The 15,048-nt window shown below is 36.4% G+C and overlaps 1 long non-coding RNA gene and 1 pseudogene across 10 annotated transcripts; one reads left to right on the forward strand and one right to left on the reverse strand.

Annotated features, from left to right (window-relative positions):
- Window positions 1-460: 460 nt before the first annotated feature.
- LOC147514760 (uncharacterized) lies at window positions 461-13,169 on the reverse strand. 9 transcript variants are annotated; one of them, XR_015209650.1, is made up of 10 exons: window positions 12,903-13,169; window positions 12,684-12,810; window positions 12,515-12,595; window positions 11,446-11,609; window positions 11,308-11,367; window positions 11,135-11,178; window positions 10,920-10,969; window positions 10,728-10,831; window positions 9,946-10,018; window positions 9,377-9,785 (listed from the first exon to the last, which is right to left on the reverse strand). It is a non-coding gene; the product is annotated as an uncharacterized LOC147514760 (long non-coding RNA). The 9 variants fall into 9 exon arrangements; XR_015209649.1 differs by lacking the exon at window positions 9,377-9,785 and adding an exon at window positions 461-1,246 and having other exon boundaries at window positions 11,135-11,367; window positions 12,903-13,163; XR_015209644.1 differs by having other exon boundaries at window positions 11,135-11,367; window positions 11,547-11,609; window positions 12,903-13,150.
- A 133-nt stretch (window positions 13,170-13,302) lies between these two features.
- On the forward strand, window positions 13,303-14,516 carry LOC147514761 (T-complex protein 1 subunit epsilon-like; annotated as a pseudogene). The gene is made up of 3 exons (XR_015213279.1): window positions 13,303-13,550; window positions 13,622-13,940; window positions 14,029-14,516. The product of XR_015213279.1 is annotated as a T-complex protein 1 subunit epsilon-like (transcript).
- Window positions 14,517-15,048: the final 532 nt, after the last annotated feature.

The raw sequence follows: 15,048 nt of genomic DNA on the forward strand, positions 1-15,048 counted from the left end.
TATATGGATATATCTCTATCCTATGGAATATATTCATATATTCTATTGTATATGTTAATGAAGTTTGATAGGTTTTCAAGAATTTTTGTAATGAATATGTTAATCAGTTAATGAAATCTGATAAAAACCAAATATGTTAATGAAGTCTAAACAAGTTGTATTCAAGAGTTTTGAATAATTGACAAGTTGTATAGCCCGGCCCATAGACCCGGCCCACAATTTTCTAAAGGGGGCTGAAGTGAGGGCAAGGGCTGTATAATTCAAGTGTTGGCCCTCACAGGCCCGACCCTCATAGCATAAGGGGGTTGGGCCAGTCCGGCCCTCAAATCATATGGGCTTTATGATTTGAGGGCCAGGCTAGCCCGGCCAGGCCCATTTTACACCCCTACTCATGGTCATTGAAGGAATAATTAAACTTGCTGTATACATTAAATAAATAAAAGCAGGATAGGAATTAAACTTGAAAAGAAATGACTATTATTAAGAATAAATGACTTACAGTATTTAAGCTACTGAAATGAAAAGGATAGAATTTAAGTGCTGAAATGAAAACTAACGAACTGCTAAGCGGAGGCTAAAGCATGAAAATATTAAAGGAAGAATATCTGAAGACCCCCCCTCATATATATAGGCTGATCTCTCGTGAAGCCTTTAATTGGATTTCGTCTGTTTCTCAATTGAGAGATTCAAAACTTTGAAATACAAAGTTTTGTCTGCATGTGAATTCATTTTATCCAAAGTTTTGTTTACGAAACAAAACTTTCATTTAATGTTTTGTCCTTTTGTGTTTTGCTTTTGTCCCTTTGCTCAATTCAATTCAAACATTGAATTGATACGTGTCTTTCCCATCTGCAAGGTGGCACAAAATTGTGACCATCACTTGCCACCTACCTATGCTGACTCGTCATGCCTTTGGGCCCGCAGAGTGGGTCCACTTAGTGTGTCCAGTGGCGGCACTGATATTGGCATTTTTACAACTTTCTATCTTTGCGTGGAGTTCATCGCCTGGTCAATCTGGCAATTCACTAGCCAACGTCGGCATCCAGATTTATCAGATGTGAGCTTCGGAAGTTTGCTGCTTCTTTATATGTGGACCCGTTCTGCACTGGTTTTATTCTTTTGGAAACTTCGGTTCTAGTCAGGCTTTGTTGGGCTTCACTGGGGTTGAGTGGGAAACTTCAAATATTCCAGTATTCCCGTACTTCGATGTATGTTTTACCATTATATTCATGTTAACTGCAGAAACCTGCAAAAGTACGAAAATATAATTATTATATGATTATTAAACACATAATCGACCAAAATGCTATGTCTCTCGGGGTTTAATATTACAGTTTTGGGTGCTTATCAGTATACCGAAGAATAAAATGAGTCTTTTATAGTCAGATACTCGAGACTTTATCTAAAATATGTATTATCATGCAGTTTACCATATATCAACAATCTAAAGAGTTGTGGGTCTGTCCATAAATAATTAACATGGACGGCAAACCCAAACATAATTAGGCACCAAGATTTCCTATGACATGGCGTAGCAAAATGAGAGTGAATACAGATGGATCTATAACCTAACCTAGCTTGCAATTTCTTCTTTTTTCTCGAAAGAAAGGGTAGCCAAGTGAATGATCGTGAAAAAATGGATGGTTGTGGAAGATATGTGGGATATAGATAAGTTTTAGAAGGAAGGAATGGAAAAAATGAGAATGTGGGTTTAGCACAAAACTCATTAGTGGCGTGGGTTGTTATAATCACACATCTAAAAATGAAAGGGTCGGGTGGCTTGTCCTTGGGTAGTATTTTCTTACTAGGAGGGTTTAGAAAATCATGAAGCACGGGAGAAGCAAGAGGGTGAAGTGCAAACTCAAGGTTCCTTTGAAAAAGTGAAGGGCGGAGAACATTAATGGAAGGTGAATGAGTGACAGGATGATGTGAGGTGGGTAAATGGTGCTTAGCTAGTGCTCTTAGTTCTAGATTTGAAGAATCACTGAGATAGTGAGTGAAAAATTCTTCTTCTGTTATGGCATCAAGGGATGAATGGATGTTGATAGGGGGAGGACTCGCAAGGTGGCAAAGAAGAGGTACAAAAGAGTCAAAGGAAATCTTCCTTGATTTCATTTACATCCAGGGAATCATCGTCGAAGTTGGAACTTCCAAAGGAAAGGAATTGGTGCATCTGATTCTCAAAAAACGTGTTGTTGAAATAATCTTGAGCTAAGCTCTCGATCATGCTAACTTCTCCATTGATAGTCGTATCGGGTAACTATTGCATCATTTTGAAAACATTTACCTCAATAGAAAGATGGTCAAAGGACGGACATTGAACCATTGCGGCAGTTTATGAGCGCATTAGCAATTGCCAAGAAGGGACGCCCTAAGATGATAGGAACAGAGTCGTTAGCGACTTCTGTGTTGAGGATAACAAAATCAACTGGGTAGTAAAAATCTTAAACTTTAACAATCACATTTTCAATAACACCCTTAGAATACTTCATAGAACGGTTAGCCAATTGCAACGTCATTTTAGTTGGTTGCATCTCTTGTAGACCTATTTGTTTATATAGAAAATAAGGGAGTAGGTTAACACTCGCCCCCAGGTCTAATAGAGCAGTTGTCGTGTGGGTATTCCCTAAGGTACATTGTACAGTAGGACGATTAGGGTCCTTGTACTTAACGATTCCATTATGTTCAGATAGAGTGAGAAATTATTCAGTTAAAAAGGCATCTTTTGGAATGTTTGTTTTCCGCCTAGTAGTGCACAACTCTTTTAGAAACTTAGCATGTTGTGGTAATTTTTTAATAGCTTCAAGAAAAGGTAAGTTTATCGTTAGATTTTTAAAAACTTCTCTAATCTCGTGAAAATTTGTATCCTTGTTTAACATGGCTAGTCTCTGGGGAAACGATGGTTTCTCTCTATATTTAGCATATGGGTCAATAGGAGTTCTAACCTTGGCCGTTTTCTTCTTAGGTTGTGGTTTAACTGGTACCTCTACAGGGGTAGGATCTTCAGTTTCTATATTGGTATCTAGCAAAGTTTCATTTTCAATGACCACCGATGGTGTATCAATGGGCAAAGTTACAACGTTATCGACCACTCTGCCAGAATGGAGAGTAGTGATGGGATGGCATTTAACTCACCTATGTTTAAATTTTCTTTACTAGTATTGCCGGTTACTTCAGAGGCTGTGTTTGGCATTTTAGGATTAGGTATAGCTTAACCTGAAAACACACCTTTAGGTTGGGCTTTATCTTGAGTTAACTATTGTAAAGATTGTCGTATGGATTGTAAAATCTATTGTTGAGCTTGCATGTAGGCTTCGATACGATCCGGTTGTGAAGGTGTCGTTGCCACAGGTGGTATGACAGGAACTATCTCACGTTGATTTTTAACGGGTGGGTTATGATAGGTATTATTAACTGGAATGATACCTTTATTATAATTATTATAATTACCTGGTCCTTGTCCTTGTCTTGGTGGAGCTTGGTTGTAATTGTTTGTTAGGCTAACATTTTGATTATTAAACCCCGGAGGTGTAACTTGTTGATTATTTCTCCAACCGAAGTTGGGGTCTTATCTCCAAGGTGTGTTAGGAATAGAAAGGTTATTGACGGAGCAAACATTATCCGGCTGTGCGGGTGGTTGTTCATAGACGAGAGGACAATAGGGGTCGGTATGCTCAAGACTAAAATAGAAATTACATGGAAGAGAGTTAATGTTCATGACAGGAGTAGGCTTATATTGAATGGAAATAGCTTCTACCTTTTTTGTGAGAGATTCGATTAGAGTTCTAAGCTCGGGATCAGTTTTAACCTCAAACATACTGGCAACCTTGGCTGTGGAAGAAGAAGTAGCAGAGCGGAGGATGTCGTTACCCCCCCCCCCAGTTATTATTACGCTTGGATTGATCTTCTAGAAACCTATAAGCCTCTGAGGCCCCAGTTATTATATCAAGAACCTCCTTATGATGATGTTGAAATCCCCTTGAAAAAAGGCTCGAATAAGCATGTCTTTTGCAAGGTTATGATGTGGATACTCTATAAGAAGATTAGTGTACCGGTTCTAGGCCTCTAAAAAGGATTCATGAGGGTTCTAGCAGAGAAATGAATCTTTTGAATCATCTCATCTGTCTTCAGTGGTGGGTAAAACTGTTCCATAAACAATTGAACAAGTTTTGCCCATGAGTCCACGGAATTAGGCGTTTGGGCAGTTAACCAAGACACCGCCTTATCGGCTAGGGTGAAAGGAAACACCCTCAGTTTAATTTGTTCAGAACCTACACTAGGATGATGGAATGTAGTGAGAACTTATTCTATCCTACGCATATGCTGATAAGGCTTTTCGTGGTCTAAACCATGAAAAACAGGTAATAAATTAAAAATATTCAATTCGAGGGAATCATAAAATCCCCCACTGGGTCGGCAAGAATGATATAAGACTTAGGGGGCGTTTAGGGCTTTGTGAAAATCAGAGAGAGGAATCTCTGCTTCTTCAGCCATTGATGCAGGTGTAGTGTGTGATTTTCTAGATAGGCGTGTGCGTTGACATTTACGATAGATAACGTTAGATGGTTTTCTCTTACCAGACCGTAATCTCATACAAGGCTAAGTCCAATATGAAAGAACACTAACAGCAGTCAAACAAACCTGATATACTAAAATTAAAACTCTTCTGACAGAAGAAACGAGGAGTGAAAGGAGGAGAACCTGAGTGCCTCCTCGCTACGCTTATGAATAGCGTCTTTAATTCGAACTTACTTGTCCTGTGGATGCTTGGAATACTGAATAAACAATAAATTCCAACGAAAAGAGAACATGTGGCTAACCTGTTTTAAATCGAGCTTTCTTCAGAGGGGCGTGTGCGCGCTCAAATATCAAGCAACAAGGGCGTGGGCGCACTCTGTGATTTTTTTAGAAATAGGCTTTCACGCGGTTTCTTAATGGGCTGGGCCTACAATTTAGAAATAACCTCGAAATTAGTTTATTGGAAAAAAGGGCGCGGGCGTGCTCTGAGTTACCGGATCGAAAATTTCCAGTAGACTTCAAGGAGCGAACACAGTTTAACAAAAGGGTTGGTGGGTGAATTGGGATATTGGTAGAATTGGAAAAGCTAATAAAATTTAAATCTACACACAACTACGATGGCGGCGGCGTCATCATTTGATATTAGTTAAGATAGCACTTTTTACCTAATCTTAACTAATTATGGTAGGAAGAAGTAAAATAAGCTTGTACTATTTTATATCAAAGTTCTACTCTCGATTATTATGCAATAACTTGAGTAAGAATTCGTTTCACTCCTAGTTGCTTAGAACGTAATAATTTCACTAATTTAAACAATTCAACAATATGTTGAGAGTAATAATTCTAATAGAACTAATATGGTAAGAACTAATATTAAAGATATTCTAAATTAAACTATGGCAATTTAATACTAAGATGTGAATATAAAGAAAGAATTAGGGAAATTTGATATCCACCTTGATTAATCCCTAACATGCTAGTATAGATTTTTATTGTAACCCTAATCTTTATATTTTCACACAAGGTTCATTCAACATAAAGGTCAGGTCTTTTTATCTCTAATTATTCATGGCATCTCTAACCAACTAATAATTAGCATGAGAGAAAGTTTAAACCCATTCTCATGGTGAATGAACTACCCTCTAGAATTGAAACTATTAAAAATAATGATTTTATACTAACACATTAAAGCTTCATCAAAGCTTCAAACAAATCCCTCTAATGAAGGCTTAGCTATGAATCATGGGACTATCATAGAATAAATAATAGAAAGAAGACATAATAGGAAGAGAACAATTGAATTAACTAATAATCTTGAAGGTATTTTAATGGTGGCTAGGTTCACAAAACATAAACTTAGCTAGGTTTAGACTAAATTAAATAACTAATAAGAGAGAGAGAGAGAGAGAGAGAGAGAGAGAGAGAGAGCTAATTAAAATTAAACTAATGAGGGTTATATTTAGAGTTTGACCTTAGTCCCCTTTATATAGGAGAGGGCTAGGTTTATAATTTCGTGCATGGGCTTTGGAGCTAGGTTTTGGGCCACTAAATCAAGTCCAAAACCTAATTACTTAAGTCTAAAAAGGGATTCTCTACTGGAAATTACTGCAATAGCCTTTTCATCCACTTTGACTCTTCTGATTGGATAAAGTTCTAGACTATTAGAAATCTCTTTCCGAGCTGGTCGTTTTGACATATAGTAAGCCCAATTTCTAGGTCTGAGTCCAAATATACGGCCTACGAAAGTTATGTTGACTTTTATGCATTATTTCTGCCCGCATTAACTTTGACTTTTCAGCTTTGACTGGGCTTTAAAAAGGTTTTTTCTCCTTGAAACTTGGGCTTTAACCATAGAACTTCTTAGCAACCAACCTTTGCTCCTTTCTCTTGCAAAAGTGACATATTTCTTCACATATTTGACTCCAAGGCCTGAAATACACAAAAGTACATAAACAGTACTAACTCTTATTTATTATAAACATAATTGGTTTAAATATAATATTATTAAGGGATTAAAACTACAGTTTTGGGCTCTTATCAGTAACGATTAATCCCGCTCCATTCCTTCTTCTACCGCTAAGGCAGCCAGTATGTTTGAGATTAAACAAGATCTTGAACTTAAAACTTTAATTGAATCCCTCACTCGTAAGGTAGATGCCCTTTCTATTAAAAAAACAAGAAGAAAAACCAACTCCCGTCATGAATATAAACTCTCTTCATTGTAATTTCTGTTATAATCTTGAACATTCAGATCATTATTGTCTTCTTGCTTATGAACAACCACAATTACAGCCAGAAGATGTCTGTGCTTTTAATTATATACCTAACGCACCTTGGAGACAAAATCCTAATTTTAGTTGGCGTAATAATCACCAACAAGCAACACCTCTAGGTTTTAATAATCAAAAAGTTAGGCCCACCAATAACTACAATCAATATCAACCAAGGCAAGGACAAGGGCAAGGTAATTATAATAATAATAATAATAATAATAATAATAATAATAATAATATAAGTTTAGTACCAGTTAATAACAACTATAAAAACCCACCCGTTAATAACCAATGTGAGACAGTTCCTGCTACACAACCCGTGACAACTCAACCTTCCCAAAATGATAGATTCAATGCATGCATGCAAGCTCAACAACAGATATTACTAGCAATCCAATAATCCATCCAACAGTTAGTCCAAGAAAAACCACAACAAAACGGCGTGTTTCCAGGTCAACCTGTACCTAATCCAAAATCAACAAACACAGCCTTTGAACTAAATGGTAGTTCTAATAATAAAAATATAGTACAAGGAGAATTAAAATCTGTAACTACTCTCCGTTCAGGGAAAGTGGTTGGCAACAAAGTAATAATGCCTAAGGATTCTCCACAACAAGATAAAGAAAACTTACCAGATACCATAGTTGAAACTGAAGATCCTACCACTATAGAAGTACTAGTTAAACCTCAACCTAAGGGGAAACCGACAACAGTTAAAGAAAAAGACAATACTTATATTGACCCTTATGCTAAATATAGAGAAAAATCACCGTTTCCCCAGAGACTAGCTATGTTAAAAAAGGACGATAATTTTGACGAGATTAGGAAATTTTAGTTTCTTAAAGATTTGAAAATTTAACTATAAACCTACCTTTCCTCTATAAAATGTCTTCCAACACACGCTAAGTTTCTTAAAGATTTGTGCACCACAAAGAGGAAAACAAACATGCCTAAAGAAACCTTCTTAATATAACAGTTTCCCTCTTTATCTAAGCACAACAGAATCGTTAAAGTACAAGGACCCTGGTCGTTCGTCCCACTGTACAATGCACTTTAGGTGATACTTTTACAACAACTACTCTTCTAGATCTAGGGGCGAGTGTTAATTTACTCCCATTTTACCTTAATAAATAACTAGGTATACACGATCGAAAACCAACTAAAATGACTTTGCAGTTAGCCGATCGTTCGATTAAGTATCCTAAAGGCGTAGTTGAAAATATTCTTGTTAAAGTACAAGACTTCTATTATCCAACCGATTTTGTCATTCTAGACACAGAAGTCGTCCATGACTCTGTTCCTAACATCTTAGGGCGTCATTTCTTGCCAACTGCCAATGCCCTCATTAATTACGGCGATAGTTCGATGTCTATTTCCTTTGAAAATCTTGTTGTTAAGGTAAATATTTTTAAAATGATGCAACAGACACTAGACACGACTATAGATGGCGAAATTAGCATGATAGAGAGTCTCGCTCAAGATTATTTTAACAAAACTTTTCCAGATAATCAGATGCACCAATTTCTTTCCTTTAGCAGTACTGAGAATTCTTAGATCCAAGAAATACATGACCTCTTAGAATCTACTCCTATCCACGATATAGCTCCTAAGTTTGAAGAGCTCTCTTCTGAACAAATCTGCATTTTAGAGGATGAGCACCCTCCTGATTCCCTCATTCCCACTCCTCCCACCCTTGAGCTGAAACATCTTCTTGCTGAGTTAAAATACATTCATCTTGATCCGGATGGCACTCATCCGATTATTATATTATCTCAGTTATCTGCTACTGAAGAGGCAAATTTGATTAGGGTTATTCGGGAACATCGTTCTGCAATTGGTTGATCTTTAAACGATATTAAGGGTATTGACCCTAACGTATACAAACATCGCATACATTTGGAGGATAATGCAAAAACCTCCTGTGAGCCACAACGTCGTTTGAACCCTACCATTAAAGAGGTAGTTAGAGCGGAAGTTCTGATATTACTCAATGCTGGAATTATATAGCCCATATCAGATAGTAAATGGGTGAGCCCAGTTCGTGTAGTCCCTAAGAAATCAGGTGTTACAGTCATACGTAATGCCGATAGAGAGCTAGTTTCCACCCGAATTCCTATAACGTGGCGGATTTCACTACACCATATTGACTGATTTGTAACGGATGTACATCCGTCACTAAAAATATTAGTAACAGTTATCTTGCGGTGACACAAAAGCATGACAATCGACAGTAACGGATATTAGTCACGTTTGTTTTCCGTTACAAAATTTAGTCACGGATACTATACGTTACTGAAATTAATTTCAGTGACATAAAAACCGTTACAATTCATTTCCAACGTTTATGAATTTTGCCCAACGTTTGTTTGCAACTGATAAAGTGTTGGTATTTTCCCTTTCTGACATTTACTAACCGTTACTAATTTTCCATTACTAACGGTTATTTATCCGTTACTAATTATTTTCATTCCTAACGGTTTTCTATCCGTTACTAATGATTTCTCATTTATTTAAAAAAATGGTTTTTCTAGCCCTTTTTATATGTGGGGCCACCTGCACCTACACCCTTTTTAGTCTACAATGTATCAATTAAATTCTTCCATTCATCAATAACTCGATCTAACAATTAAATTCGTTCTATTCATCCACAACGGAAAGTAATGAAGAACAACATAGATGTTCTGAACGCCCCGCCCCACCAGCCAAGTAAAATAGCAAAGTTTACATAGAGGGACGTTTTGCGGCAAAGTTAGTTTCCTATTTGCTGATATTATTGTACTTGGATTTGAAAGTGGTGGCACACTCCAAAGGTATACTTCTCCATTACTATATCCAACAACGACTTTACTTCCAAAGGGGCATGCCCAACATGAAGAAGTAACTTTCTTTGTTTCATTCGATTATGACAACATGTTTCCACCCATAAGAAGAATTCCCTTACTTTCTTCAAGTCCCCATAATACAATAAGACCATCTCGGAAAATTATAAGTACCCTACACAGAAACAAGAGTCACAAAATAATATAGGAGATCATAGATTTAACCAAACTTTGGACGTTGACTACTAACTAACTAGTGCTTATAGGAGAAAACCTTTCGCATCTCAAATAAAGAAGCCTATCTTCTAATTGTTTATGTAAATCCCAGAGATTACCTCTGACTCTCAGCCATTGGTTGTGGCATTATGGACAAGACTGCATTGTCACAAGCGACTTCAGTTGCATTCCCTAGAGAAACATAGTAAATTTAATTTATTTGCACATAAGAAAGAAAACTCCTTCAGTTAAACTGAAATCAAGTGTCACACTAGATTCATAGATATCATCCAGTACTCAGTCCAAAAATAGATGCCACAATAGTAGAATGCTTTTATAAGGAACAGAAATAGAACTAGAAGAAAAGAAAAAAAATATTGTTTCGCACTAAGCTTCTATTATAAGTGAAGTGCTAAGTTGTTGTCCGCCATAGAGCCTTACTCTATAAAAACACTGTATTGCTTCCAAATTTATACCTAAGAGAGTTCTGTTTCACTGATCAAAGGAGAGATCGAGGACTGATCACATTTACGGTCTTAAGATTGAAACTTACGGTTACAAATGGCTAGACAAACCGATTATAAAATAAAGCATGTGGAAGTTCATTTTGAATTATTACTGATATAGTTGAAATTGGATATTTGTCTTTTCAATTTTCTAAATTCTAACACACATTCTCCTTAACATACCAGTAGTTGCTATGAACAATGGAAGATGGTACACACTTATGTGGGGCTTCTAAGAATCATTCTTTGTTTGTAATTTTTCAATGCATTTTGATGAACCTCAGATAAAAGAATTTAAGAATAAGAATTATGCATGTGAAAAGGTATATATCATTGTTCATTGAAATAGAACTAATAGGAAAATGAACAAGGTCTCAAACGAGTGTGTTTCTCACCGTGAGATGCTGAAAGAGGAATTCTGTAATTCCTCTGTACTAAATGATATTTAGCAAGATCAAGCTTCATAATTGATATATTTCCACTAGAATCTCCAATATACCTACAATGTTGCAGTATGTCTCTAGTTACATAAGATAATCAAGAACTTTGAAATCCTATATAACGTTTGGATAGTTTGAAAAGCTTACGCATAAAAAGTTTGTTGAACGACTGTAAAAGAGGTGATGTCTTGGGCAACCTGATTGGGAAGTAACCATTATAATTGATATCATAAATAAAAAGAGAACCACGGTCTGTCAGGTTCGGTTCTTCGATCTTAGTTGGGTTGGGAGTGTTCGACCAGAAATGCAATGCGCAAAAATCAAAATAAAGCATAAACAACTCAGCAAAATAAATGACTGACCTGCCTCAACAGTAGGCAGCTTCTGCTGCCATGGAGGTTTGTCACTATAAACAAAGCTATGATTAACTCCCAAACCAGCTACAAGCTTGGCTGCCTTATATGCAACAGTGTTGCCTTCCCTCCATATATGAGAGATAAAGAAGGATTGAATATTTTACAAACAAGACTCCTACCTTCCTTTCAACTGCCACGGTATGTTTCCCATTCTAAAAGTTGAGATTGTCCGGACGTTCCTGTAATTCAGGTTGTGAAGCAAGCTAGTAAAGAGACTTGCACCATACTTCAAATTCAATAAAGTCTCAAGAACATACTTTTTCCTGAATTGTCTGTAGTTTTCTAATGTCGAGCTTTAGAAGAGCGAGCAAAAACACAAGAACAAACCAGATCAACATTCTGAGAAAAAAGAATGCACCTGTGGTGGTAGAATGGGTCTCATATCCTTAGTGATTGGAGATTTTATGCTACTAAATATTGCCTGCAAAGAACCAAGATGTGAGAAAAAGTGGTCACGCAAGCATAAGTAAAATTGCACAACTGAAACATTAGAACCTTTCTCTCTCAGCACTTGATATGCGCTTACAGAGTAAATTACTTGACAAATATGAATCATATTTTCATAATCGTGACATGGATTGCAAAGCATGTAAACTAGTATTCATTTCATCAATGTTTAAAAATACAATTTTGCTATCAACTATCAGGAAATTAGATAAGATTTAGCAATAAAAAAAGTTGATAATGATTTGCTAAGAAGTAGCAATTTAGCAATTTTGACTTTGTCGTCCCAGAGAAATCAACTAAGACAATTACATTAATTAGCTCATATCCATAAACTTAAATTCCTTTTAAGTATTACTATAACCTCCATTTCATTGGAGACGACCCCCACATAGTCACCCATTCTCAGGAATCTACATTCTGTATCGAAATGACTATCCAAAACACACACGTGTTGAGTCCATTGGCTTGGCCCTTTTTAAAATGGTCAATGTCTCAAACCAAAAGTGTGATCTATAAAACAGGTGGAAGGTTCAAATGGATCTCCAGTGGCTACTTCATTAGTGGTCTACTGTCTACACAAAGCATCTGGTCTGTTGCATTCTCTGTCCTCTTTAAGGGAATATTAAGTCGATTTGAAAGTTACATCAGTTTCTTGAGAAAAAAAAAAGGAACACAACTGAGTTTAAAAATCAATGATCAATCAAATCACAAGCAAGAATGTGCACCAAGTCACCTGATTATCTATGAACAACAGCAACAAGAAAAAAGAAAATAAACGCGTACTGTCAAGAAATGCATATTTTAAAATGACAGCTGGAATGAAATCTGTCATTCAAGCAGGTTACAGTGGGAAGGGGGAAGAGGAGAAAGAACTCTTACATGCTGGTAGTTGAATGCCTATAAAGATGAAGGCTAAATCGATTCCCATCATCTATTATGTCAACTAGTGGTCTAGCAAACCTGTAGGACACCTAAAAACAATAAATCAAATGAATTAAAGAAATGCTATAGAGAAAAGTTCATAAGAATACTGAACAAAAATGCAAACCTTTAAGACCAGCAATGAAGAGCACAAGATTTGCAAATTCACTTGTCTCTTTTAAAAAAATTCTCAAACCTGGACGTTCAAACACTGTGACATGATTCACCTTAGGCTTTCCGTCATACTCCTTCAACTATATATAAATAATCTTTTAAGTGGGATTTCATTCTGAAAACAAGTTATTAACAAGTAAACCAGATCAGAAAGTACAAATAAAAGGCAAACCTTGTCTGAAGATACGCATTCCAACTCAAACCAACTAAGTCCTACCTCTGTACCTTGACTGCGAAGAATGACGGGCAAGCTAGATGTCTCGTAAGCACATACTAGAGTCTCATCTAAGTCCAAAACGAGCTGCAGGGCAAGGAGCACTCATAAGTATCTATACATTTAAAAAATTGAGTAGCTGTGAAAAACAAGGTGAACAAAAAAAAAATGTATTTGCACTCAATAATGTCTAAGGTGCATGAGCTCATTTAGACAGAGACAAAAACTACATGCCATACAGTAAAAACAAGTCCTGGGCAATTTAAACAAGATCACATTATGTAAGAAGCCCTTTGTCGAAACACACAAAATACTAGAGAAAGAGAGAGAGAGTAGTTTCCTAAAAAATATATTCTCATTAATCATCGTTCGCAGTTATCACATCTCTCTAGATCGATCTAAAAAATGGCGTTGGCATTCGATGAGTACGGTCGTCCGTTTATTATAGTAAGAGATCAAGAACATAAGACTAGATTACGAGGAATCGATGCTCAGAAATCACACATCTCTCCTCATAAAGCTGTTGCTAGGATTCTACGTACTTCTCTTGGTCCTAAAGGCATGGATAAAAAATGCTTCAGAGTCCTAACGGCGATGTCACTATCAGTATGTACACGTGTCTCTTTTTTATTATATTTAAAAAAAAAATATTCCTTTATTAAGTTTTTTATTTCCAGCAAATGATGGTGCGACAATCTTGGAGCAGATGGATGTTGATAATCAAATAGCAAAACTGATGGTTGAGTTGTCTAGGAGTCAAGATTATGAAATTGGTGATGGGACTACTGGAGTTGTTGTCATGGCTGGTGCACTTCTAGAGCAGGCTGAGAGACTATTAGAACGTGGTGTGCATCCTATTCGGGTAGTAGAAGGCTATGAAATGGCTTCTAGGATATCTGTTGAACATTTAGAGAACATTGCACAGAAGTTTGTTTTTTATGCCACGAATATTGAGCCTTTGGTTCAGACTTGCATGACGACTTTATCTTCAAGGATGTAAAGTCAACTATTATAGCTGCATCACATAGTAATCAGTCATGAGATATTACGATTCAGACTAATGACAAGTTTTTTTTTCTTGCAGTGTCAATCGATGCAAGCGCACTTTGGCCGAGATTACTGTTAAAGCAGTTGTGGCTGTTGTAGACTTAGAGAGGAGGGATGTCAACTTAGATTTGATCAAAGTGGAAGGGAAAGTTGGAAGATACCAAGCTGATTAATGGCATTATCGTTGACAAATATATGAGCCATCCCCAGATGCCAAAACAAATTCGAAACGCTAAGATTGCTATCCTAACATGCCCCTTTGAACCCCCAAAGCCTAAAACTAAGCATAAGGTTGACATTGACAGTGTTGAAAAGTTTCAAACTTTACGTCTACAAGAGAACGAATGTCATGCAATTAAAAGTTTCAAACTTTACGCCTAAAATTGTATGTCTACAAGATAAACCTGTAAAAGTTTTACAGTGTCATGCAATTAAAACTGAAACAAATTAGAACTTCAGTTCAAAAAAGAAAAGAAAAAAAGAGAAGGAATGTCACCTGCTAGCATTGTACAGAGAGACAGTAACACAGCCACTATCCTTCAATGCCTACACTCAAGTTCATCAAATACATCTCAGATATAGCAATTAAAAGCCTATATGCTGAATAAAAACCAATAAAATTAGACAAGGCATGTTTACCTTTGCAAAGTGACCAACATCGAAAGCTTTCTTGAAATGGATCACTAGCCCAACATATTGTATACACGTCTACCTTTGTACAAAAAGAAACTTCCAAGAGACCACCTTCTTCCTCCTCCTTTATTCGGGCTAGGAACCGACAATGCAAAGATTTTCACAAGTTTGCATTAGCGGAGTTAAAAAGGGGTTAGAATACTCACAAACCTACAAAACAAACAAGCATATATATAATACATTCAACAATAGCAAAGCTTACACATATATATCCAAAATAGTTCAGTAAGTTACAACTATAACCTTTATACAATATGCCCAAAAAGATTACCAAATTACAAGAACATTAACCATACTTAATGCTTCTGTGAGCACATATGTCCAAAAAGATTACAAAATTACAACTAGAACATTAACCATACTT

The sequence above is a fragment of the Coptis chinensis genome, chromosome 2 (assembly GCF_015680905.1).
Source record: "Coptis chinensis isolate HL-2020 chromosome 2, ASM1568090v1, whole genome shotgun sequence".
Classification (NCBI taxonomy): Eukaryota; Viridiplantae; Streptophyta; class Magnoliopsida; order Ranunculales; family Ranunculaceae; genus Coptis; species Coptis chinensis.